General features: G+C 43.8%; 1 protein-coding gene across 1 annotated transcript in view; it reads left to right on the top strand.

The window, feature by feature from the left end:
* The window catches only part of NUAK1 (NUAK family kinase 1), a 122,149-nt gene that overhangs the window by 21,004 nt on the left and 74,170 nt on the right, over positions 1–26,975 (top strand). The gene's annotated exons all lie outside the window — the stretch shown is intronic.

The raw sequence follows: 26,975 nt of genomic DNA, 5'->3' as shown, positions 1-26,975 counted from the left end.
TTGGTTTCTGTGGCTTAGAGCAGGAAAATAAGACACTGCCTCTAGTTCAACCCCGGAGCACAAGCATATCATTAACTGAAAACTTCTAACACTGATTACACAAGAACCACAAGACGGATTTCTTCACAGCAGGTATCATTTTAATCAGTATAGCAGCGGCAATGTGACAGTGTCTGTAGATTACTTAGCAAAATCCTGCTAACAGGTTCACTTTAACCCATTTCCGACATCGGGCGTACATCTTTCCCGGGACATGTCAGCAATCTTATCATCGCCTCTATGTAGCAGAGCCGAACAGGTTGTGGCAGCTTCTAGTCTCCCATGGAGACTATTGAAGCATGCCAAAAGTTAAAGAAAAATGTTTTTAAAAATATAAAAAAGTTAAAAAAATATAGAATTTCAAGTCACCCCCCTTTTCGCCTCATGCAAAATAAAACAATAAAAAATCAAACATTCACATATTTGGTATCGCCGCATTGAGAATCGCCCGATCTATCAATAAAAAAAAGGATTAAGCTGATCGCTAAACGGCGTAGTGAGAAAAAAAAGTCAAAATGCCAGAATTACGCTAAAATTAAAATGCAGTAACGGGCGATCAAAAGATTGTATCTGCACCAAAATAGTATCATTAAAACGTGAGCTCAACGCGCATAAAATAAGCCCTCACACAACCCAAGATCACAAAAAATGGAGTTGGTACAGGCAGGGGTGGATTAAGGGTAGCCAGGGCCCCGGGCTGTTCAGACACTGTGGGCCCCCCCCGGTCATGTGATGGGGGTCATGTGACGGGGGTCATGTGACGGGGGTCATGTGATGGGGGTCATGTGACGGGGGTCATGTTATACCCGAACCAGATTATTCCAGAAAAATGGCCGGGCCCTACTCTACTGTAACCTATTAAATACTTGTTAAAATCTGCAATACAATTTAGGTATATTTTGATCAATAATATCACATACAAGGAACAAATACCACCGCACCATGACCAGACCACAAATTACAACCACAGCGATCAAATGATATCACATACAAGGAACAAATACCACCGCACCATGTCAAGACCACATATCACCACCACTTGGTGACCAAATAGCACATTCAAGGGACAAATACCACAACACCATTTCCAGACCACATATTACCACCACATAGTGACTGAATACTACAATACTGATCAGTAATTAAAAAAAACAACAAAACACAATACTATCACCATAAGTGCCAGTATTCACAGGAGATCTGTACTTAGTATGCAGTGTCTGTGTAGAGGTAATACAGAGATCACTGGTGACATTATACACAGGAGCTTTGTATATAATGTATAGGTAATACAGTGATCACTGGTGACATTGTACACAGGACCTCTGTATATAGTATACAGTGTATAGTGTCAGTGTATAGGTAACACTGACTCACCAGTGACGTCTCTAGGTGAAGTCCTTCATCTTTCATCCAGCACAGACCGCCATCATTTCTTCCAGCCATGACTTGTTTCTGCAGGAAATAACACAGTTATCTCGAGCTCTGCTTGCAGAACACATTACTTAATTTTTCACAACTTCTACATTACACCACATGGAGGAACACTACACCATATGATCTCCCCATCCTGCCCCATCTGTCTCCATCGTATCCATCCTGCCTCATGATCCAATCCTGCCCCATGTCTTTCATTCTGCCCCTTGTCTCCAATCATGCCCCGTGTCTACATTCTACCCATGCCTCCAGTCCTGCCCCCAATGTGTCCAGCAATCTGCCCCAGTGTGTCCAGCATATTACCCCAGTGTGTCCAGCATATTACCCCCAGTGTGTCCAGCAATCTGCCCCAGTATGTCCAGCATATTGCCCCAGTGTCCAGCAATCTGCCCCAGTGTGTCCAGCATTGCCCCCAGACAGTGTCTCCAGCAATCTGCCCCAGTGTCTGACTCCAGCATATTGCCCCCAGTGTGTCCAGCATTGCCCCCAGACAGTGTGTCCAGCAATCTGCCCCAGTGTGTCCAGCAATCTGCCCCAGTGTCTCCAGCATATTACCCCCAGTGTGTCCAGCAATCTGCCCCAGTATGTCCAGCATTGCCGTCAGTGTGTTCTGAAATCTGCCCCAGTGTCTCCAGCATTGCTCCAGTGTCTCCAGCATTGCCCCAGTGTCTCCAGCAATCATCTGCCCGTGTCCAGCAGTCTGCCCCAGTGTGTCCTCCAGCATTGCCCCAGTGTGTCCAGCAGTCTGCCCCAGTGTCTCCAGCATTGCCCCAGTGTCTCCAGCATTGCCCCAGTGTCTGCAGCATTGCCCCAGTGTGTCCTCCAGCATTGCCCCCAGTGTGTCCAGCAATCTGCCCCAGTGTCTCCAGCATTGCCCCAGTGTCTCCATCAATCTGCCCCAGTGTGTCCTCCAGCATTGCCCCAGTGTGTCCAGCAGTCTGCCCCAGTGTCTCCAGCAATCTGCCCCAGTGTCTCCAGCATTGCCCCAGTGTCTCCAGCAATCTGCCCCAGTGTCTCCAGCAATCTGCCCCAGTGTCTCCAGCATTGCCCCAGTGTCTCCAGCATTGCCGCAGTGTCTCCAGCAATCTGCCCCAGTGTATCCAGCATTGCCCCCAAAGTGTCCAGCAATCTGCCCCAGTGTCTCCAGCATTGCCCCAGTGTCTCCAGCATTGCCCCAGTGTGTCCTCCAGCATTGCCCCCAGTGTGTCCAGCAATCTGCCCCAGTGTCTCCAGCATTGCTCCAGTGTCTCCAGCAATCTGCCCCAGTGTGTCCTCCAGCATTGCCCCAGTGTGTCCAGCAATCTGCCCCAGTGTCTCCAGCATTGCCCCAGTGTCTCCAGCAATCTGCCCCAGTGTCTCCAACATTGCCCCAGTGTCTCCAGCAATCTACCCCAGTGTCTCCAGAATTGCCCCCAGTGTGTCCAGCAATCTGCCCCAGTGTCTCCAGCATTGCCCCAGTGTCTCTAGCATTGCCCCAGTGTGTCCTCCAGCATTGCCCCCAGTGTGTCCACCGTTAGCTTATCAAAAAACAAAACAAAAAAAAACAAACAGAGTCTCCTCACCTGACCAGCGCTCCAGGCGACGAGCTCCCTCCAGCAGCGCACACTCTCCGGCGACTGACAATGACGTCAGACGCCGGTGACGTGTGCGCTGCGGCCGACTTCAGCTGCCAGCCTCCAATTGGCTGGCGGCTGTTGTTAACTATTGACGTGCGGGCACGCACCCGCACATCAATAGGAAACCGCCGCAGCGCCGGAAGGGGCCCGGTGAGCAGATGAGAAGGGGCCCAATGCGGGCCCACTCTCTCTGCCCACCGGGTCCGGGGGCACATAAATGCCGGCGGGCATTCACAGTCACACTCGGGCGGATTATCAGAAGGTCAATCTGTGTGGTAGCCCGGGGCCCCCCCACACCACTGGGCCCTGGGCTACCGCCCATATTGACCCTCTGATAATCTGCCCCTGGGTACAGGTATCGGAAAATGGCACAATTTTTTTTTTTTTTTTTAACAAAGCTTGGAATTTTTTTTCACCACTTAGATAAAAAAGAACCTAGGCATGTTTGTTGTCTGTGAATCATAATGGCAGGTCAGTTTTAGCATTTAGTAAACCTAGTAAAAAAGCCAAACAAAAAACAAGCGTGAGATTGCACTTTTTTTGCAATTTCATTGCACTTGGAATTTTTTTCCCATTTTGTAGTACACAACATGGTAAAACAATGGTGTCAATTAGTGATGAGCGAATATACTCGTTGCTCGGGTTTTCCCGAGCATGCTCGGGTGATCTCCGAGTATTTATGACTGCTCGGAGATTCAGTTTTTGTCAATTCAGCTGCTTGATTTACAGCTATTAGCCAGCCTGAGTACATGTGGGGGTTGCCTGGTTGCTAGGGAATCCCCACAAGTAATCAACCTGTCTAGTAGTTGCAAATCATCTAGCTGTGGCAAGGAAAACTAAATCTCTGAACACTAACAAATACTCGGAGACCACCCGAGCGTGCTGGGGAAAACCCAAGCAACGAGTATACTCGCTCATCACTAGTGTCGATCAAAAGTGCAACTCATCCCGCAAAAAACAAGCCCTCACATGGCCATATTGATGAAAAATGTAAAAAGTTATGGCTCTGGGAGGAAGGGGAGCAAAAAACAAAAATGCAAAACCGAAAAAAGCTCCGGAATAACACTTTAAAGGGGAACTCTGCAGTCTCTGTCTCTAATTTGCTATTGACTCACAGCTAGTCGGTCAAGCTGCAGTGATGTCTTCCATACACCAAACACAGCAAAAGAGGGATTTCTGTTCTTCTTACCTTTGGTAGCACACAAACAGATGCAGCAACAGCATGGAGGAAATTATACAGTAAATACTAAGCAGTGTAGCTGTAAATACAGCACTGTGAAGCAGAATCTGCACAGCTGTTTCTCAGCTTCTCCATCATAGTTTCTCTTATTTAGAGAAGGAAGCAGGATTGTCTGATAAGATATATTAAGTTTCTGATATATTCTTGTACTTTTGAATAATACAATGTCTGTTGAAAGTGCAGTTCTTATTTAGGAATCCCATCCAACTTTTAAAAACTTTTTGGCTACACCTGCAAATGTTATAAAATAACAAAATAAACAATATTCACCGCTTCTTTTCCCTGGATATTCAGCGTGAATACTTCAGCAGTATTCTAGGTTTTTGCTTACAAGCAGTTTGCATTTGATGCTTATAGCCAGTCCACTGATTAGCTGCAGCAGTCACATGCTAACCGCTTGTAAACAAAGAGAGGACTGATAGATCATCACTACAAGTAGAAGACAATATGAGTATAATGTATTTTGTTATTGTAGCTGTTCAAAAAAGGTAAATGAATGAACTGATTTTTCTAAAATAAATCCTGGTGCATGTGAGTAGGAGCAATTTGTAATTGTAAGCTGTACCTGTGCTATACATTAGTGGTTCTGGATGTACTTTTAGCCACAGACTAAAAGTTGGATGGTTTCTTCTTTCCTCATTGTGAAATGAGACCTAAGCTCCAGGTTTTTGGACAATTGCATTGAAGGTCTTCTGTTCTTCTATTTTGGATTTTGAGAGAGAACAACAGCCCTTCTACACTCTATATGATATTTTATTTAGGATATATTTTATCTGTTTGTCAATCTTCTATCCATCCACTTTGTAACAACCCGGTTTTCTTTCTTTCATAATCAGGTGAGGTAATGAAAATCGTGGAATTCACTTAGCATGTAACATTATCCAAGCAATGCAATACCAAACATTGTTCATAATAAGACAAAGTATGCAGAGTACAATAGTGTTTTTGTTTCCTATCAGATTCTTTTGACAATGGGCTATGGTAATATATGCCTACTTTTACTTAGTGTTTGCTAAACAGTCAAGCAATGCATCAAAATATGGTGCTTGCACAAACAAGTAGTGTGCACATGCAAGCCATGTTTGTTCTGCACACATTTTACTCTTCTACCTTGGCGTCTGATACTATTTGTGAGTTTGATACAGAAACTACTTCTTTGTCTGTGAAGGGTCTTGATGGCAGACTGAATAGATTTTTAGTAGAAAAATATTTAGAATCGAGAGTCCTCAGTGGTTGATACCTTTTAATGGCTAACTGAAAAGATGGTAACAAATTGCAAGCTTTCGAGACTACATACGTCTCTTCATCAGGCAAAGACTAAACTGGTACTGGCTAACACGGTACCAAGATATATTTCTTTCCTAGATTTTTAGTAGAGTGTTTAGATAAATTGTGTTGATGTTGTTCTAGAAGTTTAAAGGTAATCTGTCACACCAAAAATGGCCTATAAACTAAGGCCACTGGCATCAGGGGCTTATCTACATCACTATGGTGGCTCGATTCTAATGCATCGGGTATTCTAGAATATGTATGTAGTATATTGCACAGCCACGCAGTATATAGCACAGCCCACGTGGTATATAACACAGCTCACGCGGTATATTACACAGCCCACGCAGTATATAACACAGCCCACGCAGTATATAACACAGCCCATGTAGTATATAACACAGCCCACGTAGTATATTGCACAGCCACGCAGTATATAACACAGCCCACGTAGTATATAGCTCAGCGACGTAGTATATAACACAGCCCACGCAGTATATAACACAGCCCACGCAGTATATAACATAGCACACATAGTATATAACACAGCCCACGTAGTATATAGCAGTGTGGGCACCATATCCCTGTTAAAAAAAAAAATTAAAATAAAAAATAGTTATATACTCACCTTCCGGCGGCCCCCGGATCCAGCCCAGGCCTTTAGCGATGCTCCTCGCGACTCTCCGTTCCCAGTAATGCCTTTCGTGTTGTGAATTAGACTTTTTGGCTCCCTCTTGTGGTTACTAGTGATATGACTCTGGGATTGTCTTTCCTCAGTTTGGCACCCACCTGGGTCGTTAGTCCAGGGGTGTTGCTATATAAGCTTCCTGGATCCTTAGTCCAGTGCCTGGCATCGTTGTAATCAGATCCCTTCGGTTTGCTCCTGTCTGCTGGTCGTGGTTCGTGCAAAATTAAGCTAAGTCCTGCTTCTTTGTTTTTTGGTTATTTGCTTGCTCTCATTTTTGTCCAGCTTGTACTAAATGTGATTCCTGACCTTGCTGGAAGCTCTAGGGGGCTGGTGTTCTCCCCCCGGCCGTTAGACGGTTCGGGGGTTCTTGAATATCCAGCGTGGATATTTTGATAGGGTTTTTGCTGACCATATAAGTCATCTTACTATATTCTGCTATTAGCTAGTGGGCCTCTCTTTGCTAAATACCTAGCTCATTCTTACGTTTGTCTTTTCCTCTTACCTCACCGTTATTATTTTTTGGGGGCTTGTATCCAACTTTTGGGGTCTTTTCTCTGGAGGCAAGAAAGGTCTTTCTTTTCCCTTCTAGGGTTAGTTAGTTCTACGGCTGGCGCGAGACGTCTAGAACCAACGTAGGCACGTTCCCCGGCTACTGCTATTTGTGGTGCTAGGATTAGATATATGGTCAGCTCAGTTACCACTGCCCTATGAGCTGGTTTTTTGTGTTTGCAGACTTAGTAATTATTTCTGAGACCCTCTGCCATTGGGGTCATAACAGTATGCCAGGCCAACATTGAATGTTTAATGCATTGCAGAAGTGGGATAATAAGAAAGGAAATTCTGAGTTTTTTTTTTTTTTCTTCCTCTCTTCCTCCTCTTTACCTCTGAGTGGCTTGTGCTTGCTGCAGACATGAATGTCCAGACCTTGATTACAAGTGTAGACCAGCTTGCTGCTCGTGTGCAGGGCATACAAGATTTTGTTACCAGTAGTCCAATGTCTGAACCTAAAATACCTATTCCTGAACTGTTTTCTGGAGACCGATTTAAGTTTAGAAATTTCAGGAATAATTGTAAATTGTTTCTATCTCTGAGACCCCGTTCATCTGGAGATTCAGCTCAGCAAGTTAAAATTGTTATCTCTTTTTTACGGGGCGACCCTCAGGATTGGGCTTTCTCGCTAGCGCCAGGAGATCCGGCATTGGCAAATATTGATGCGTTTTTTCTGGCGCTCGGATTGCTTTACGAGGAACCCAATCTTGAAGTTCAGGCAGAAAAAGCCTTACTGGCTATTTCTCAGGGCCAGGATGAAGCTGAAGTGTATTGCCAAAAATTTCGGAAATGGTCCGTGCTTACTCAGTGGAATGAGTGTGCTCTGGCCGCAAATTTCAGAAATGGCCTTTCTGAAGCCATTAAGAATGTGATGGTGGGTTTCTCCATTCCTACAAGTCTGAACGATTCCATGGCGCTGGCTATTCAAATTGACCGGCGTGTGCGGGAGCGCAAAACCGCTAATCCTCTGGTGGTGTTGTCTGAACAAACACCTGATTTAATGCAATGTGATAGAATTCAGACTAGAAATGAGCGGAAAAATCATAGACGTCAGAATGGGTTGTGTTTTTACTGTGGTGATTCTACACATGTTATATCAGCATGCTCTAAACGCCTAACAAGGGTTGTTAGTCCTGTCGCCATTGGTAATTTGCAACCTAAATTTATTTTGTCTGTGACTTTAATTTGCTCATTGTCTTCTTACCCTGTTATGGTGTTTGTGGATTCAGGCGCTGCCCTGAGTCTTATGGATCTGTCATTTGCCAAGCGTTGTGGTTTTGTTCTTGAACCGTTGGTAAATCCTATTCCTCTTAGAGGTATTGATGCTACGCCATTGGCGGAAAATAAATTGCAGTTTTGGACGCAGGTAACCATGTGCATGACTCCTGAACATCGGGAGGTGATTCGTTTTCTTGTTCTGCATAAAATGCATGATTTGGTCGTTTTGGGTCTGCCATGGTTACAGACCCACAATCCAGTCTTGGATTGGAAGGCAATGTCTGTGTCAAGTTGGGGCTGTCAGGGAATTCATGCTGATTCTCCGCCGGTGTCTATTGCTTCCTCTACTCCTTCGGAAGTTCCTGAGTATTTGTCTGATTATCAGGATGTATTCAGCGAGTCCAGGTCCAGTGCTCTGCCTCCTCATAGGGACTGTGACTGCGCCATAGATTTGATTCCAGGTAGTAAATTTCCTAAGGGAAGACTATTTAATCTGTCTGTACCTGAGCATGCCGCAATGCGTTCGTATATCAAGGAGTCTCTGGAGAAGGGGCATATCCGTCCATCCTCTTCCCCTCTTGGTGCGGGATTCTTTTTTGTGGCCAAGAAGGACGGATCTTTGAGACCTTGTATTGACTATCGGCTTCTGAATAAAATCACTGTTAAATTTCAGTATCCTTTGCCTCTGTTGTCGGACTTGTTTGCCCGGATTAAAGGTGCCAAGTGGTTCACCAAGATAGATCTTCGTGGTGCGTACAACCTTGTGCGCATTAAGCAAGGAGATGAATGGAAGACTGCATTTAATACGCCCGAAGGTCATTTTGAGTACTTGGTGATGCCTTTTGGGCTCTCTAATGCTCCCTCAGTGTTTCAGTCCTTTATGCATGATATTTTCCGGAAGTATCTGGATAAATTTATGATTGTTTATCTGGATGATATTCTGGTTTTCTCTGAAGATTGGGACTCACATGTGGAGCAGGTCAGGATGGTGTTTCAGGTTTTGCGTGAGAATGCTTTGTTTGTTAAGGGCTCAAAGTGTCTCTTTGGAGTACAGAAGGTTCCCTTTTTGGGGTTTATTTTTTCCCCTTCTGCTGTGGAGATGGACCCAGTCAAGGTCCGAGCTATTCATGATTGGACTCAACCCACGTCAGTTAAGAGTCTTCAAAAGTTCTTGGGTTTTGCTAACTTCTACCGTCGTTTTATCGCTAATTTTTCTAGCGTTGTTAAACCTTTGACGGATATGACCAAGAAAGGTTCTGATGTTGCTAACTGGGCTCCTGCAGCCTTGGAGGCGTTCCAAGAGTTGAAGCGCCGGTTTACTTCGGCGCCTGTTTTTTGCCAGCCTGATGTCTCACTTCCCTTTCAGGTCGAAGTGGACGCTTCTGAGATTGGGGCAGGGGCCGTTTTGTCGCAGAGAGGCCCTGGTTGCTCGGTAATGAGACCATGTGCTTTCTTCTCTAGGAAGTTTTCGCCTGCTGAGCGGAATTATGATGTTGGCAATCGGGAGTTGCTGGCCATGAAGTGGGCATTTGAGGAGTGGCGTCATTGGCTCGAGGGTGCTAAGCATCGTGTGGTGGTCTTGACTGATCACAAAAATTTGATGTATCTCGAGTCTGCTAAACGCCTGAATCCTAGACAGGCCCGCTGGTCATTGTTTTTCTCCCGTTTTGACTTTGTGGTCTCGTATTTACCAGGTTCAAAGAATGTGAAGGCTGATGCTCTTTCAAGGAGCTTTGTGCCTGACTCTCCTGGAGTCGCAGAACCAGTTGGTATTCTTAAAGAGGGAGTTATCTTGTCAGCCATTTCTCCTGATTTGCGAAGTGTGTTGCAGAGATTTCAGGCTGGTAGACCTGACTCTTGTCCACCTGACAGACTGTTTGTTCCTGATAAGTGGACTAGCAGAGTCATTTCCGAGGTTCATTCCTCGGTGTTGGCAGGGCATCCGGGAATTTTTGGCACCAGAGATCTGGTGGCTAGGTCCTTTTGGTGGCCTTCCTTGTCACGGGATGTGCGGTCATTTGTGCAGTCCTGTGGGACTTGTGCTCGAGCTAAGCCTTGCTGTTCTCGTGCCAGCGGGTTGCTCTTGCCCTTGCCTGTCCCGAAGAGGCCTTGGACACACATTTCCATGGATTTCATTTCAGATCTCCCGGTGTCTCAGGGCATGTCTGTCATCTGGGTGGTATGTGATCGCTTTTCTAAAATGGTCCATTTGGTGCCTTTGCCTAAGCTGCCTTCCTCTTCCGATCTGGTTCCTGTGTTCTTTCAGAATGTGGTTCGTTTACACGGCATTCCTGAGAATATTGTGTCTGACAGAGGATCCCAGTTTGTTTCCAGGTTCTGGCGATCCTTTTGTGCTAGGATGGGCATTGATTTGTCGTTTTCGTCTGCCTTTCATCCTCAGACTAATGGACAAACGGAGCGAACTAATCAGACTCTGGAGGCTTATTTGAGGTGTTTTGTTTCGGCAGATCAGGATGATTGGGTGACCTTCTTGCCGTTGGCTGAGTTTGCCCTTAATAATCGGGCTAGTTCCGCTACTTTGGTTTCGCCATTTTTCTGCAACTCTGGTTTCCACCCTCGTTTTTCCTCGGGACATGTGGAGCCTTCTGACTGTCCTGGGGTAGATTCTGTGGTGGATAGGTTGCAGCAGATCTGGAATCATGTGGTGGACAACTTAAAGTTGTCACAGGAGAAGGCTCAGCGTTTTGCCAACCGCCGCCGCGGTGTGGGTCCCCGACTTCGTGTTGGGGATTTGGTATGGCTGTCTTCTCGATTTGTTCCGATGAAGGTCTCCTCTCCTAAATTTAAGCCTCGCTTCATCGGTCCTTACAAGATATTGGAAATCCTTAATCCTGTGTCCTTTCGCTTGGATCTTCCGGTGTCGTTTGCCATTCACAACGTGTTCCATAGGTCTTTGTTGCAGCGGTACGTTGTACCTGTGGTTCCTTCTGTTGAGCCTCCTGCTCCGGTGTTGGTTGAGGGCGAGTTGGAGTACGTGGTGGAGAAGATCTTGGATTCTCATCTCTCCAGACGGAGGCTTCAGTATCTGGTCAAGTGGAAGGGCTATGGTCAGGAGGATAATTCCTGGGTGGTTGCCTCTGATGTGCATGCGGCCGATTTAGTTCGTGCCTTTCACGCTGCTCATCCTGATCGCCCTGGTGGTCTTGGTGAGGGTTCGGTGACCCCTCCTTAAGGGGGGGGTACTGTTGTGAATTAGACTTTTTGGCTCCCTCTTGTGGTTACTAGTGATATGACTCTGGGATTGTCTTTCCTCAGTTTGGCACCCACCTGGGTCGTTAGTCCAGGGGTGTTGCTATATAAGCTTTCTGGATCCTTAGTCCAGTGCCTGGCATCGTTGTAATCAGATCCTTTCTGTTTGCTCCTGTCTGCTGGTCGTGGTTCGTGCAAAATTAAGCTAAGTCCTGCTTCTTTGTTTTTTGGTTATTTGCTTGCTCTCATTTTTGTCCAGCTTGTACTAAATGTGATTCCTGACCTTGCTGGAAGCTCTAGGGGGCTGGTGTTCTCCCCCCGGCCGTTAGACGGTTCGGGGGTTCTTGAATATCCAGCGTGGATATTTTGATAGGGTTTTTGCTGACCATATAAGTCATCTTACTATATTCTGCTATTAGCTAGTGGGCCTCTCTTTGCTAAATACCTAGCTCATTCTTACGTTTGTCTTTTCCAGGGTGGATAAAAATCAATGTTTTTTTAAAAAAATCAAAAAAATCGGATTTTTTTGATTTAAATCGGATTTTTTTGATTTAAATCGGATTTTTTTCAGTAAACTGCTTTTTGAGGAAAATATTTTACCATCCAAAGGTTCTTCCATCATGAGATAAAGCTGAGTTTAACTCAGTAGAATAAAGGCTGTATATGTGTAACATTCACAATGCCATGCTCTTCCAGAGGTTTCTGTAGGATGCTGACTATCCAACAAGTTTGGGCATGTCAACTGAATGGAAAAAGAAACTAAACCAAAAGTGAAACCAAGCTAGAAGTGTGGAATTAAAGGGGCAGTATGAACAAAATGTGGAGGCTATTAATAGTTTATACAATTAAGACATGCTGCTTTTAAACACCTACCTATTGCCATATAGTAAAACAAAAAAGATTTTTACTTACTTTGGGGTCCCCCCCTCACCCTGGCGTTAGATCGTTGCCCCTAGTTTCGTCCGTGTAACTATGGGCGCACATGCGCACTGCTCTCACTTCTCATTTTAATCGTGATTTATATTAAAAAAAACCTTTTGATTTAAATCAGTGATTTAAATCATGATTAAAATCATGATTTAAATCGATCCGATTTAAATAGAAAAAAATCTTTTGATTTAAATCGTGATTTAAATCATGATTTAAATCGGCGTGATTTAAATCAATCCACCCTGGTCTTTTCCTCTTACCTCACCGTTATTATTTTTTGGGGGCTTGTATCCAACTTTTGGGGTCTTTTCTCTGGAGGCATGAAAGGTCTTTCTTTTCCCTTCTAGGGTTAGTTAGTTCTCCGGCTGGCGCGAGACGTCTAGAACCAACGTAGGCACGTTCCGCGGCTACTGCTATTTGTGGTGCTAGGATTAGATATATGGTCAGCTCAGTTACCACTGCCCTATGAGCTGGTTTTTTGTGTTTGCAGACTTAGTAATTATTTCTGAGACCCTCTGCCATTGGGGTCATAACACTTTCGGCAATAACCCGTGATCATGTAGCGGTCTCGCGAGGCCGCTACGTCATCATCTCGCGAGACCGCTACATGATCTCGAGTCATTGCCGCAATGCATTCTTGGAACCGGAGCATCGCGAGGAGCGGGAAAGGGTGCCGCGGACGTCAGAAGGTGAGAATATAATGTTTTTTTTTAATTATTATTTTTAATATATGTTTTTACTATTAATGCTGCATAGGCAGCATCAATAGTAAAAAGTGAAGCGGTGTTTAAATCCTGCCCCAATATTGCTGATTGGTCGCGGCCGGCCAGCTGCGACCAATCAGCGACCCAGGATTTCCGTTATGGAAGTTACAAACAAACAGATGGAAGTAACCCCTAGACAATTTTATATATACTATATGGTAGCCCGATTCTAACGCATCGGGTATTCTAGAATATGTATGTAGTTTATTTATGAAGATTTTAGAAGAATACATTGAATACACAGTATTCGGCCGGCCACGACCAATTAGCGAAGCGTAGTTCAAATCCCGCGCCTATTCGCAGCCGGACTGCGCCTGTCGCTGATTGTTTGCGGCCGGCCATGTAGTATATAACAGCCCACGTAGTAAATAGCACAGCCACGTAGTATATAGCACAGCCACGTAGTATATAGCACAGCCACATAGTATATAGCACAGCCCACGGAGTATATAGCACAACCCACGGAGTATATAGCACAGCCACGTAGTATATAACACAGCCCACGGAGTATATAGCACAGCCACGTAGTATATAGCACAGCCCACGGGGTGTATTAGAGCCCACATAGCATATAACACAGCCACGTTGTTTATAAAAGCCCACGCACGCAGTATATAACACAGCCAACGTAGTGTATAACACAGCCCACGTTGTGTATAACATAGCCCACGTAGTGTATAACACACGCACGCAGTATATAACACAGGCCACGTAGTGTATAACACAGCCCACGTTGTGTATAACACAGCCCACGTAGTGTATAACACAGCCCACGTAGTGTATAACACAGGCCACGTAGTGTATAACACAGCCCACATAGTATATTGCACAGCCCATGTAATATATAGCACAGCCCACGCAGTACATTGCACAGCCCACATAGTACATTGCACAGCCCACGTAGTACATTGCACAGCCCACGTAGTATATTGCACAGCCCACGTAGTATATTGCACAGCCCACGCAGTATATTGCACAGCCCACGTAGTATATTGCATAGCCCACGCAGTATATAGCAATATGGGCATCATATCCCTGTTTAAAAAAGAATTAAAATAAAAAATAGTTGTATACTCACCTTCCGTTGGCCCCGGATCCAGGCGAAGCGTTTACCGATGCTCCTCGCGCGCTCCGATCCCAAGAGTGCATTGCAGTCTCACGAGATGATGACGTAGCGGTCTCGCGAGACCGCTACGTCATCATCTCGTGAGACCGCAATGCATGGAGCGGTCACCGGGGCGTCGCGAGGAGCGGGAAAGGCCAGTTCTGGATCCGAGGGGCCGACGGACGGTGAGTATATAACTATTTTTTTAATTTTTTTTAACATTAGATCTGTTTACTATTGATGCTGCATAGGCAGCATCAATAGTAAAAAGTTGGTCACACAGGGTTAATAGCAGCGGTAACGGAGTGCGTTACCCGCGGCATAACGCGGTCTGTTACCGCTGCCATTAACCCTGTGTGAGCGCTGACTGGAGGGGAGTATGGAGAGGGCGGCGGGCACTGACTGCGGGGAGTAAGGAGCTGCCATTTTGCCGCCAGACTGTGCCCGTCGCTGATTGGTTGTGGCCGTTTTGCCGCAACCAATCAGCGACTTGGATTTCCATGACAGACAGAGGCCGCGACCAATGAATATCCGTGACAGACAGACAGAAGGACAGACAGACAGACGGAAGTGACCCTTAGACAATTATATAGTAGATATATAGATTCTGTAATGCTGTTGATAAGCCCCCGATGTATCCTGAAAGATAAGAAAGGCAAGTTAGATTATACTCACCCAGGGGCGGTCCCGGTTCGGTCCGGCGCCTCCCATCTTCATATGATGTCGTCCTCTTGTCTTCTTGCCGCGGCTCCGGCAGCAAGAAGACAAGGAAAGGATGACATCATATGAAGATGGGAGGTGCCGGACCCGGATCGCGACGCCCATCGGACCGGACTGCCCCTGGGTGAGTATAATATTATCTGTTTTTCTTATCTTTCAGGATACATCGGGGGCTTATCTACTGCATTACAGAATGCGGTAGATAAGCCCCTGATGGTGGTGGCCGCAGATTATGGGCCATTTTTGGGGTGACAGTTTTTCTTTAAATAATTATTATTACTCAGGCTATCTGTAGAGCCATGATGTAGTAGTAAAAAGTAATCAGTAGACCCATCATAAAGGTCTGAACGTTTCAAAATGTATCTCCAATTTTACATTAAGCTAGATGTGATTAATAATGCAGGCGGAAATGAATGAAATGGAATGAACGCTTCCAAGCTTTTCCCTGCTGTCAGTACACTTCCACCCCAGTTTTGAAGAGAACAGCTGAGTTTGTTTAAGCAAATTGGATACACTAAAATCCTTTTAAAGCACCACTCCATCCTCTTTTTTTTTTTACATTTCAGCCCTGGAGTGGTGCTACTTAATTTAAGTTTCTTGCACCTAATCTTACCAGCTGCCATCTTCAGCTGTTCCCGGCACCTCTCCGATCTCGCGCCTCAGTCATCTGACTGAACACTAGACAGAAGTACTGGTCACAAGCATTTGATGCAATTCTATGGGAGCCTCATTCTCACATTGAGTTATGACTTCCAAATTGCTCCAGCAAACAACTGGATGCTCAAAGACTGCCAAAGGGCGATAGGTGCGGCACCAATAAAAGATGAAGATGGCGGCTGGTAAGTATGAAACTAAGTTCAGGTTACTTAGATTAGTAACACCACTCCAGCACTTCAATAAAACAAAAACTTTGGGGTGGTGTTTTAAATGGCATCCCTTCAGTCTGTCTTACAGTATATTGCCCAATTCTCCATCCTAAATGAGTTTTCCCAATTCAACTTTTTTAACTAATTTTTCATGGCTGTGTTAAAAATAATAAAGTCAGCTGGTACTCACCCCTTCTGTATCCAGCTTTGGCCCTGTATTGCTTCTTTGTAGATTGTGTACAGGTTGACTGTAGTGGTGACATCATGTTGATGGCGCTGCAGCCAATCACTGGGCTAATCAGCTCTCCCAATGTAGATGGCATCAGTTTCTGTGCTGAGTGATTGACTGCAGCGCTGTAGATGTGACATCAATGTTGTAGCCTGAGCACAGTTAAGAATGCAGTGGTGGAAACACAGCAATAGACCTAAAATGGGTTAGTAGTAACGGTTTATTTTATTTTTAACACTACTATGAAGAATCAGATTAAAGAATTGAAAATCCCCTTTAAAGGGAACCTACCACCCCGTTTTTTAAAAATTAGATAAAAATAGTGTGAAATAGGGACAGAGCTGGGCTTTACATTAGTGCCTCTTTGGTGCCTTTACACCCCCGTTAGGCTGCCCAAATACCTTTGTGAAGTGTCCGTTTTCTGCTGTCACTCAAGTGGGTCAGGTCGGATGGGCGTGGTCACAGCGCTGTTTGTCCCCCAGGATCCTGCACATCATTACGTTGGTGGCGTAGTGGTGTGCGCATGTCCAAAGAAGATCCACTGCCCAGGAGATGAATAACGGCGCGGTCTTCGCTATTCAGCTGTTTACCGGTGGGCGCGGCCATCTTTCCTGTGGCCGCGCCTGCGCAGATGGAGCGCTCTGCTGCCCGGGACTTCAGGAAAATGGCCGCCGCGATCTCCATCTGCGCACGCGCCCTTTTTGCCTCAGATTAACGTGGATTAACGTGAATGGGGGCCATAGAAAGACAGCAACCCAGCATCAGGATCGCTACCTCTTCCTTTGTGTAAGGAGGAGCAGTGCCAGAGCCCTGCAAAATGACTTCCAGCAGGCCACTAACATCCATGTGTCTGCTCAAACTGTCAGAAGCAGACTCCATGAGGGTGGTATGAGGGTCTGATGTCCACAAGTGGGTGTTGTGCTTACAGCCCAACACCGTGCAGGGCAATACCAGAGAACACCAGATTGGCAAATTCGACATTTGCACCCTGTACTCTTCACAGATGAGTGCAAATTCACACTGAGCACATGTGACCTACGTAACAAAGTCTGGAGACAATGTGGAGAAAGCTCTTCTGTCTGCAACATCCTACAGCATGACCGGTTTGGCAGTGGGTCATTAATGGTATGTAGAGGCATTTCTTTGGAGGGATACCCAGTCCTCCATGTGCTAGCCAGAGCTACCCCAACTGCCATTAGGTACCAAGATGAGATCCACAGACCTATTGTGAGACCATATGCAAGTGCACTGGGCCCTGGTTCCTTCTGATGCATGACAATGCTAAACCTCAGGCTGAAGTGTGTCAGCAGCAGTTCCTGCATGATGAAGGCATTGATGCTATAGACTGACCTGCCTGTTCTCCAGACCTCAATAAAATCAAGCACATCTGGGATATCATGTCTCGTTCCATTCACCAACCCCATGTTGCACCATAGACTGTCCAGGAGTTGACTGATTCTTTAATCCAGGTCTGAGAGGAGGTGCATGCCCAGGCCTTATAGGGAGGACATGCATGCATTTGGAAGCCACACACACTACTGAGCATCATTTCCTTTTTTTGAGGCATTTCTGATTTTGAGTATCATTGCAATCAAGACCTCCATGGGATATTAATTTTATAATACTTGATTTGCAATTGTTCAAAGGACATTAGATTGCCTTGATCATATAAATCATTAACCGAGTAGACACCATGTGAGGTCCAGAATTGAGCAGACTGGTGAATTAATAGCCCCGGGAAGTACATATTATTCCATAATGGCATTTTGGCTATAATGCCATCAAAGTGGACCACCTTTTTTGCCTGTTTGCTGAACTTGCTAACCGAAGTAGTGGTAGTAATGTAGGGGCATTGGGTCTATCTGCTTCCAAAAACCCTAACGGCAATCAGTCTTTGCAGCATGGGCCAGGTGGCTCTCTGAATTTGGTAAATAACCCCCGGGAATCCATTTACCCAGAGCCCTGTTCTGTCTGGCCAAATAATGCAAAAAAAGTCTGGTAATGCCGCTCCCCCCATTTGTTTAGACCTATGTAGGGTGAATAATTTGAGTTTAGGTCTAGCTTTCCCCCATTTAAAGGTCGAGGTTAATGAGTTTAGACTTGAGAAAAAAGATCTAGGAACTGGCACTGCACTATGTTGGAGGGAGTAATTAAGCTTCGGAAGCAGTATCATTTTAATCAAATTTATATGTCCGGAGACAGATAGTGGTAGTTTACTCCATACAGCGAATTTGTGCTTGACCAGTCCAGCAGCGGGTGAATATTAAGTTGCAGATCAAGTCTACTGCACTTTAGCACATTTATTCCTAAGTATTTAAAGGGAACCTGTCACCTGAATTTGGGGGGACCTTTTTTCGGTCCGATGGGCGGTGTTTTGGGGTGTTTTATTCACCCCTTCCTTTCCCGCTGGCTGCACGCTGCCCGCAATATTGACTTGAAGTTGATTCGCTGTCCAATCTTGCCTTGCGCACGCGCAGTATGCTTTGCCCAACTGCGGGCAAAGCCGAAAAGCATTAGTGTGCATGCGCACTAATGTCCCAGAACACAGCTAAATACTTCCGGGACATGGTGCGCCGGCGTAATATTCCATACAGTACAGTCAATTTACAAACAAACATCATTGATTATTAATGCCAGCTGTTAACAATCATAGCACAAGACTCACCCCATTTATTCATAACACATTGCGCCAAAAACGGCTTCCTAATTGTTACAATGTGCATGTCAGGAAAAGGAAGAACAAATGAAGAGTTCCAGTATTGCGCAATCGCATCCGGAAGCTCATTTTTCGCCATCTTGGTACAGGGAAGGCACTTCAGTGCGTACGTTCCAGAAGGCGCAATCTTCATTGAAAACATTTCTAATATCACCAAGTTTAACCTAGTGGCCAGAATTTTAGCAAAAATTTTATAGTCCACGTTTACCAATGATATAGGGCGATATGATCCACATTCTAGGGGATCTTTCTGGTAGAGAAACCTCCCAAATCCCCTGAAACACCTTCAGAAGGAGTGGTGCTAAAATATCTCTATTTCCTATACATTTCTATGGGGAATCCATCCTGAAGCCATACCCGCTAGCTTTATTTATCTCCTCAAGAGTAAAATCTGCGTCTAGAAAGGCTTGTTGAGTGGGACTCAGTGTGGGAAACTCTTATGTCTGATAAATAGTTAAGGCAATCCAAAGTACTAAAATACCCCTTGGATCTATGTAACGTTTTGCAGTAATCATGAAAACATTGCAGTATTTCGTCTGTCGAAGTCAATGTTGAACCGTCTGATTTCCGAATTTTAAGTATAGTATTAGATGTATTATGTTGGCGTACCATAAATGCTAAAAGCTAACTGGATTGATTTCCCAGTTCAAAATATGCCTGTCGAGTAAAGAACAGTTTACCCTTAGATTTAGTGTCTGCATATTGATTATATAATCTATGAGTGCAACCACTCAGCTCTGTTCTCATTTGTTTGATTAGCTATATAAGCTGCTTCTCAGTCCCTCAAACGCTTTTCCATTACATCATCCTCTTGTGAAGTCACTTGTTTAATGTAAGATATTGTGGAGGATAGAAACACACTCAAATATGCCTTGAGGGCATCCCAAAACACATTAATATTTTGCGGCTCAGGGTGGGACGAGACAAAGCACTCCAATTGGTCTATGGTCCTGTCATTGGGGCCTATCTTCGTCAGCCAGAATGGGTTTAACTTCCAAACAAAGCTATGCTTTGCTTGGCCGAACCTAAGTTTAATTATTACCGGGCTATGATCTGAAATACCCCTGTTCCCATGTTTCACCTCTCCCACCCACACCGCTAGGTTACTGAATCCAAATATGTAATCCAATCGGGACAGAGTACGTCTAACAGATGAATGACTGGTGAATTCTCTCATGTCAGGACGGTGCATTCTCCACAGATCTAGCCAACCACTACCTTCCATGAATATTGATAGTATGGGATATTAATTTTGATTTATAGTGATCATCTGTATGTTTTATTGTTCACAGCGCATTCCGCTATGTAATGAATAAAGATTTGCAACTGGAATATTTCATTCAGTGGTATTATCAAGGATGTGGTGTTTTAGTGTTATCTTTATTTTTTTTTAGAAATATTATATTTATATATACAGTGCCTACAAGTAGTATTCAACCCCCTGCAGATTTAGCAGGTTTACACATTTGGAATTAACTTGGCATTGTGACATTTGGACTGTAGATCAGCCTGGAAGTGTGAAATGCACTGCAGCAAAAAAGAATGTTATTTCTTTGTTTATTTTTTTTTTTAAATTGTGAAAAGTCTTTTCAGAGGGTCATTTATTATTCAACCCCTCAACCCACCAGAATTCTGTTTGGTTCCCCTAAAGTATTAAGAAGTAGTTCAGGCACAAAGAACAATGAGCTTCACATGTTTGGATTAATTATCTCTTTTTCCAGCCTTTTCTGACTATTTAAGACCCTCCCCAAACTTGTGAACAGCACTCATACATGGTCAACATGGGAAAGACAAAGGAGCATTCCAAGGCCATCAGAGACAAGATCGTGGAGGGTCACAAGGCTGGCAAGGGGTACAAAACCCTTTCCAAGGAGTTGGGCCTACCTGTCTCCTCTGTTGGGAGCATCATCCGGAAGTGGAAGGCTTATGGAACTACTGTTAGCCTTCCATGGCCTGGACAGCCTTTGAAAGTTTCCTCCCGTGCCGAGGCCAGGCTTGTCCGAAGAGTCAAGGCTAACCCAAGGACAACAAGGAAGGAGCTCCGGGAAGATCTCATGGCAGTGGGGACATTGGTTTCAGTCAATACCATAAGTAACGTACTCCACCGCAATGGTCTCCGTTCCAGACGAGCCCGTAAGGTACCTTTACTTTCAAAGCGTCATGTCAAGGCTCGTCTACAGTTTGCTCATGATCACTTGGAGGACTCTGAGACTGACTGGTTCAAGGTTCTCTGGTCTGATGAGACCAAGATCGAGATCTTTGGTGCCTACCACACGTGACGTTTGGAGACTGGATGGCACTGCATACGACCCCAAGAATACCATCCCTACAGTCAAGCATGGTGGTGGCAGCATCATGCTGTGGGGCTGTTTCTCAGCCAAGGGGCCTGGCCATCTGGTCCGCATCCATGGGAAGATGGATAGCACGGCCTACCTGGAGATTTTGGCCAAGAACCTCCGCTCCTCCATCAAGGATCTTAAGATGGGTCATCATTTCATCTTCCAACAAGACAACGACCCAAAGCACACAGCCAAGAAAACCAAGGCCTGGTTCAAGAGGCAAAAAATCAAGGTGTTGCAGTGGCCTAGTCAGTCTCCTGACCTTAACCCAATTGAAAACTTGTGGAAGGAGCTCAAGATTAAAGTCCACATGAGACACCCAAAGAACCTAGATAACTTGGAGAAGATCTGCATGGAGGAGTGGGCCAAGATAACTCCAGAGACCTGTGCCGGCCTGATCAGGTCTTATAAAAGACGATTATTAGCTGTAATTGCAAACAAAGGTTATTCCACAAAATATTAAACCTAGGGGTTGAATAATAATTGACCCACACTTTTATGTTTAAAATTTATAAAAATTTAACTGAGCAACAAAACTTTTTGGTTTGTAAGATTTATGCATCTGTTAATAAATCCTGCTCTTGTTTGAAGGCTCTAACTTATTTGCATCTTATTAAACCTGCTAAATCTGCAGGGGGTTGAATACTACTTGTAGGCATTGTATATATATATATATATATATATATATATATATATATATATATATATATATATATATATATATATATATATATAGATAAGGTAAAGTTTAGGGTCACCAGGACAATTTTGTGTTTTCCATGACAACTCATACTTTATTAATCAAATTAGTTGCCAAATGAATTGAAAATCTAGTCCAGACATTAACAAGGTTCAAAAAAAAGATTTGTACTTGAAATAATAATTTTCTCCTTCAAACTTAGCTTTTGTCAAAGAATGCTCCCTTTGCAGCAATCACAGCATTGCAGACCTTTGGCATTCTAGCAGTTAATTTGCTGAGGTAATCTGGAGAAATTTCACCCTGTACTTCCAGAAGCTCCTCATACAAGTTGGTTTGGCTTGATGGGCACTTTTTGCGTTCCATACGGTCAAGCTGCTCCAACAACAGGTCAATGGGGGTGACTGCACTGACCACTCCATTACAGATAGAATACCAGCTGCCTGCTTCTTCCCTAAATAGTTCTTGTGTAATTTGTAGGTGTGCTTTGGGTCGTTGTCCTGTTGTAGGATGAAATTGGCTCCAATCAAGCGCTGTCTACAGGGTATGGCATGGCGTTGCAAAATGGAGTGATAGCCTTCCTTATTCAAAATCCCTTTTACCTTGTACAAATCTCCCACTTTACCAGCACCAAAGCAACCCCAGACCATCACATTACCTCTACCATGCTTGACAGATGACGTCAGGAACTCTTCCAGCATCTTTTCAGTTGTTCTGCATCTCACAAATGTTCTTCTGTGTGATCCAAACACCTCAAACTTGGATTTGTCTGTCCATAACACTTTTTTTCCAATCTTCCTCTGTCCAATGTCTGTGTTCTTTTGCCCATATTAATCTTTTCCTTTTATTAGCCAGTCTCAGATATGGCTTTTTTTTGCCACTCTGCCCTGAAAGCCAGCATCCTGGAGTCACCTCTTCACTGTAGACGTTGACACTGGCGTTTTGTGTGTACTGTTTAATGAAGCTGCCAGTTGAGGATCTGTGAGGCTTCGATTTCTCAAACTACATACTCTAATGTACTTGTTTTGTTGCTCAATTCTGCAACGGGGCCTCCCACTTCTCTTTCTTCTCTGGTTAGAACCTGTTTGTGCTCTCCTCTGAAGGAAGTAGTACACACCGTTGTAGGAACTCTTCAGCTTCTTGGCAATTTCTGGCATGGAATAGCCTTCATTTCTAAGAACAAGAATAGACTGTCGAGTTTCTCATGAAAGTTCTTTTTTTTCTGGCCATTTTGAGAGTTTAATGGAACCAACAAATGTAATGCTCCAGATTCTCAACTAGCTCAAAGGAAGGTCAGGTTTATAGGTTGTCTTATCAGCCAAACTGTTTTCAGCTATGCTAACATACTTGCACAATAGTTTTCAAGGGTATTCTAACCATCCATTTGCCTTCTTACACAGTTTGCAAACACAAAGTACCATAAGAACACTGGAGTGATGGTTGTTGGAAATGGGCCTCTATACGCATATGAAGATACTGCATTACAAACCAGACGTTTGCAGCTAGAATAGTCATTTACCACATTAACAATCTATAGAGTGTATTTCTGAATCATTTAATGTAAGCTTCATTGGAAAAAAACTGTGCTTCTCTTTCAAAAATAAAGAAATTTCTAAGTGACCCTAAACTTTTAAATGGTAGTGTCAATATATATATATATATATATATATATATATATATATATATATATACTAGCTGTACTACCCGGCTTCGCCCGGGGTAATAACTGCTGTTAGCAAAGTAGAATGTGTTAACAAAAATTTATTCTGCACAAAAAAAACACAAAACAAATAGATAGAAATGTAATTATCAAAAGTCAAAAACTAAGCTAATAGAAGCATTTTACAACATATATTTCAACACCAGAGATATTCCACACAGATTTAACTAAATTGGCCAAGTAATGTGAAGTAATCTTCTACTACTTATTCGAGAGCCTTTTGATAAACGACATTCTGAGTTTTTCCTTCAGGTGCAAAGACAAACAGATTTTTGGCTGTTCCAACTCTTGAACAGGCCACATAAAGTTGACCATGAGAAAAGCATGGAGATTGTAAATCTAAGCTAGCTGAAGAGCCCGGCGTTGCCTGGGCATAGTAAGTATCTGTGGTTAGTTATAGCACCTCACTTCTCTTATTTTCCCATCACGCCTCTCATTTTCCCCATCACATCTTTCATTTTCCCCCTCACATCTCTCATTTTCTCCCTCACACCTCTCATTTTCCCCCTCACTCCTCTTATTTCCCCCCTCACTCCTCTCATTCCCCCCTAACACTTGTCATTTCGACCTCACATCTGTCATTTTCCGATCACTCCACTATTTTCCCTCACTCCTCTCATTTTGCACTCACACCTTTTCATTTTCACCTCACACCTCTCATTTTCAACTCAGTATATACATGTTTGTCATCTCCCTTATATATAGTATACACCTGTATGTCATCTCCTGTATATAGTATATACCTGTATGTCATCTCCCCTGTATATAGTATATACCTGCTGTGTGTCATCTCCTCCTGTATATAGTATATACCTGTATGTCATCTCCTCCTGTATATACTATATACCTGTAGGTAATCTGCTCCTGTATATAGTATATACCTGTGTGTCATCTCCTTCTGTATATAGTATATACCTGTATGTCATCTCCTGCTGTATGTAGTATGTACCTGTATGTCATCTCCTCCTCTATATAGTATATACCTGTGTGTCATCTCTCCTGTATATAGTATATATCTGTGTGTCATCTCCTCCTGCATATAGTATATACCTGTGTGTCATCTCCCCTGTAAATAGTATATACCTGTGTGTCATCTCCTCCTGTATATAGTATATATCTGTATGTCATCTCCTCCTGTATTAGACCTTGTTCACACGTTATTTGGTCAGTATTTTTACCTCAGTATTTGTAAGCTAAATTGGCAGCCTGATAAATCCCCAGCCAACAGTAAGCCCACCCCCTGGCATTATATATTAGCTCACACATACACATAATAGACTGGTCATGTAACTGACAGCTGCCGGATTCCTATATGGTACATTTGTTGCTCTTGTAGTTTGTCAGCTTATTAATCAGATTTTTATTTTTGAAGGATAATACCAGACTTGTGTGTGTTTTAGGGCGAGTTTCGTGTGTCAAGTTGTGTGTGTTGAGTTGCGTGTGGCGACATGCATGTAGCGACTTTTGTGAGATGTTTTGTGTGGCGACATGCGTGTAGCAACTTTTTGTGTGTCGAGTTGCATGTGACAGGTTAGTGTAGCAAGTTGTGTGCAGCAAGTTTTGGGCATGGCGAGTTTTGCGCTTGGCGAGTTTTATGTGTGGTGCCTTTTGAGTATGTGCAAGTTTTGTGTGAGGCAACTTTTGCATGTGTTGCAACTTTTGTGCATGTGGCAATTTTTCCGCGTGTGCAAGTTTTGCGTGTGGCGAGTTTTCCATGAGGTGAGTCTTGCACGTGTGGCGAGTTTTGCATGTGGAGAGTTTTGCACATGGCGAGTTTTGAGCGGCGACTTTTGTGTTTCAACTTTTATGTGGCGAGGTTGGTGTATGTGTGGTGAAATGTGCGCTGAGGGTGGTATATGTGTTCGAGCACGTGGTAGTGTGTGGCGCATTTTGTGTGTGTGTTCATATCCCCGTGGTGGTGTGGTGATTATCCCATGTCAGGGCCCCACCTTAGCAACTGTACAGTATATACTCTTTGGCGCCATCGCTCTCATTCTTTAAGTCCCCCTTGTTCACATCTGGCAGCTGTTAATTTGCCTCCAACACTTTTCCTTTCATTTTTTCCCCGTTATGTAGATAGGGGCAAAATTGTTTGGTGAATTGGAAAGCGCGGGGTTAAAATTTCACCTCACAACATAGCTTTGACGCTCTCGGGGTCCAGACGTGTGACTGTGCAAAATTTTGTGCCTGTAGCTGCGACGCCTCCAACACTTTTCCTTTCACTTTTTCCCCATTATGTAGATAGGGGCAAAATTGTTTGGTGAATTGGAAATCGCGGGGTTAAAATTTCACCTCACAACATAGCCTATGACGCTCTCGGAGTCCAGACGTGTGACTGTGCAAAATTTTGTGCCTGTAGCTGCGACGCCTCCAACACTTTTCCTTTCACTTTTTCCTCATTATGTAGATAGGGGCAAAATTGTTTGGTGAATTGGAAATCGCGGGGTTAAAATTTCACCTCACAACATAGCCTATGATGCTCTCGGAGTCCAGACGTGTGACTGTGCAAAATTTTGTGGCTGTAGCTGCGACGGTTCAGATGCCAATCCCGGACATACATACACACATACATACACACATTCAGCTTTATATATTATATATATATATATATATATATATATATATATATATATATATATATATATATATATATGTAATAAATATAGATCAGGGGAGTAGCAATCCTAGGTAGTGGTGCCGTCAGGAAAAGCGTCAAATCAGCTAAAAGAAAAGCCCTCAGCACATACTGGATATCTTGCAGAAATATTGTGCGATTATTATAATCACTTATGGGAAAAATAACAGAACCCAATGTTTTGGCCTATATTGGCCTTTGTCACGGTTATCTGTATAGTGAAACTTGGTAGGAGTGCACTCTGCATATACTGATAAGTAGGAGCCATTAAAAAGCCTCCCAGGTGGTAGCACGCGCGCGTGTGTGTGTGTGTGTGTATGTATATATATATATATATATATATATATATATATATATATATATATATATATAGATGTCCCATTTCTACTAATTTAAACACTAGTCCTGACCCTTTATAAATCTAAAAGTGACACGGTTTGTTCTTAACAAACAGAGGTCTGTTTTTCTGGCACACACCTCCAAATCCCCTTCAAAGACACAGACTATAGTAGATTTATGTTGCCCGAACATGAAATACCAGCAGTCTCTCTTATTACATACTGTACAACTATGTTGTACTTTGAAATTCTACAGCATTTTAGACAAAACATGGTTTGTACAACAATCTGAACATAGGGAGAAGCTGTGGTCCTCCCTATGACTTCCAAACTCATGACCGGGCTTGAATGATAAGTATTTTTCTAATTGAGTTTTTTTTCCAGTTTGTTCTTATTTTCTGATTTTGGATTTTTTTTCTCTGTTCTGTTAATGATTAGATTTTGGAAGCGGCCATTGCAACATTGAGTAATAAGCTTTACAGCAGCTAGATTACAAGAGCATAGTACAATAAATTGGATAAGTTAATTGACTTCTGTGAGAAAACTGATGTAGGCATGCTCTGATGTGTGCAGAGTCCATTTCCTCTTGTCTACAAACTTAGGATGTACAGAAACTGGCTCTGTACCTCCTAATCCGGTCATACAGACAT

The sequence above is a fragment of the Ranitomeya variabilis genome, chromosome 5 (assembly GCF_051348905.1).
Source record: "Ranitomeya variabilis isolate aRanVar5 chromosome 5, aRanVar5.hap1, whole genome shotgun sequence".
Classification (NCBI taxonomy): domain Eukaryota; kingdom Metazoa; phylum Chordata; class Amphibia; order Anura; family Dendrobatidae; genus Ranitomeya; species Ranitomeya variabilis.
The sequence above is the reverse complement of the archived record's forward strand: the minus strand, read 5'-3'. Positions and strand labels throughout refer to the sequence as shown.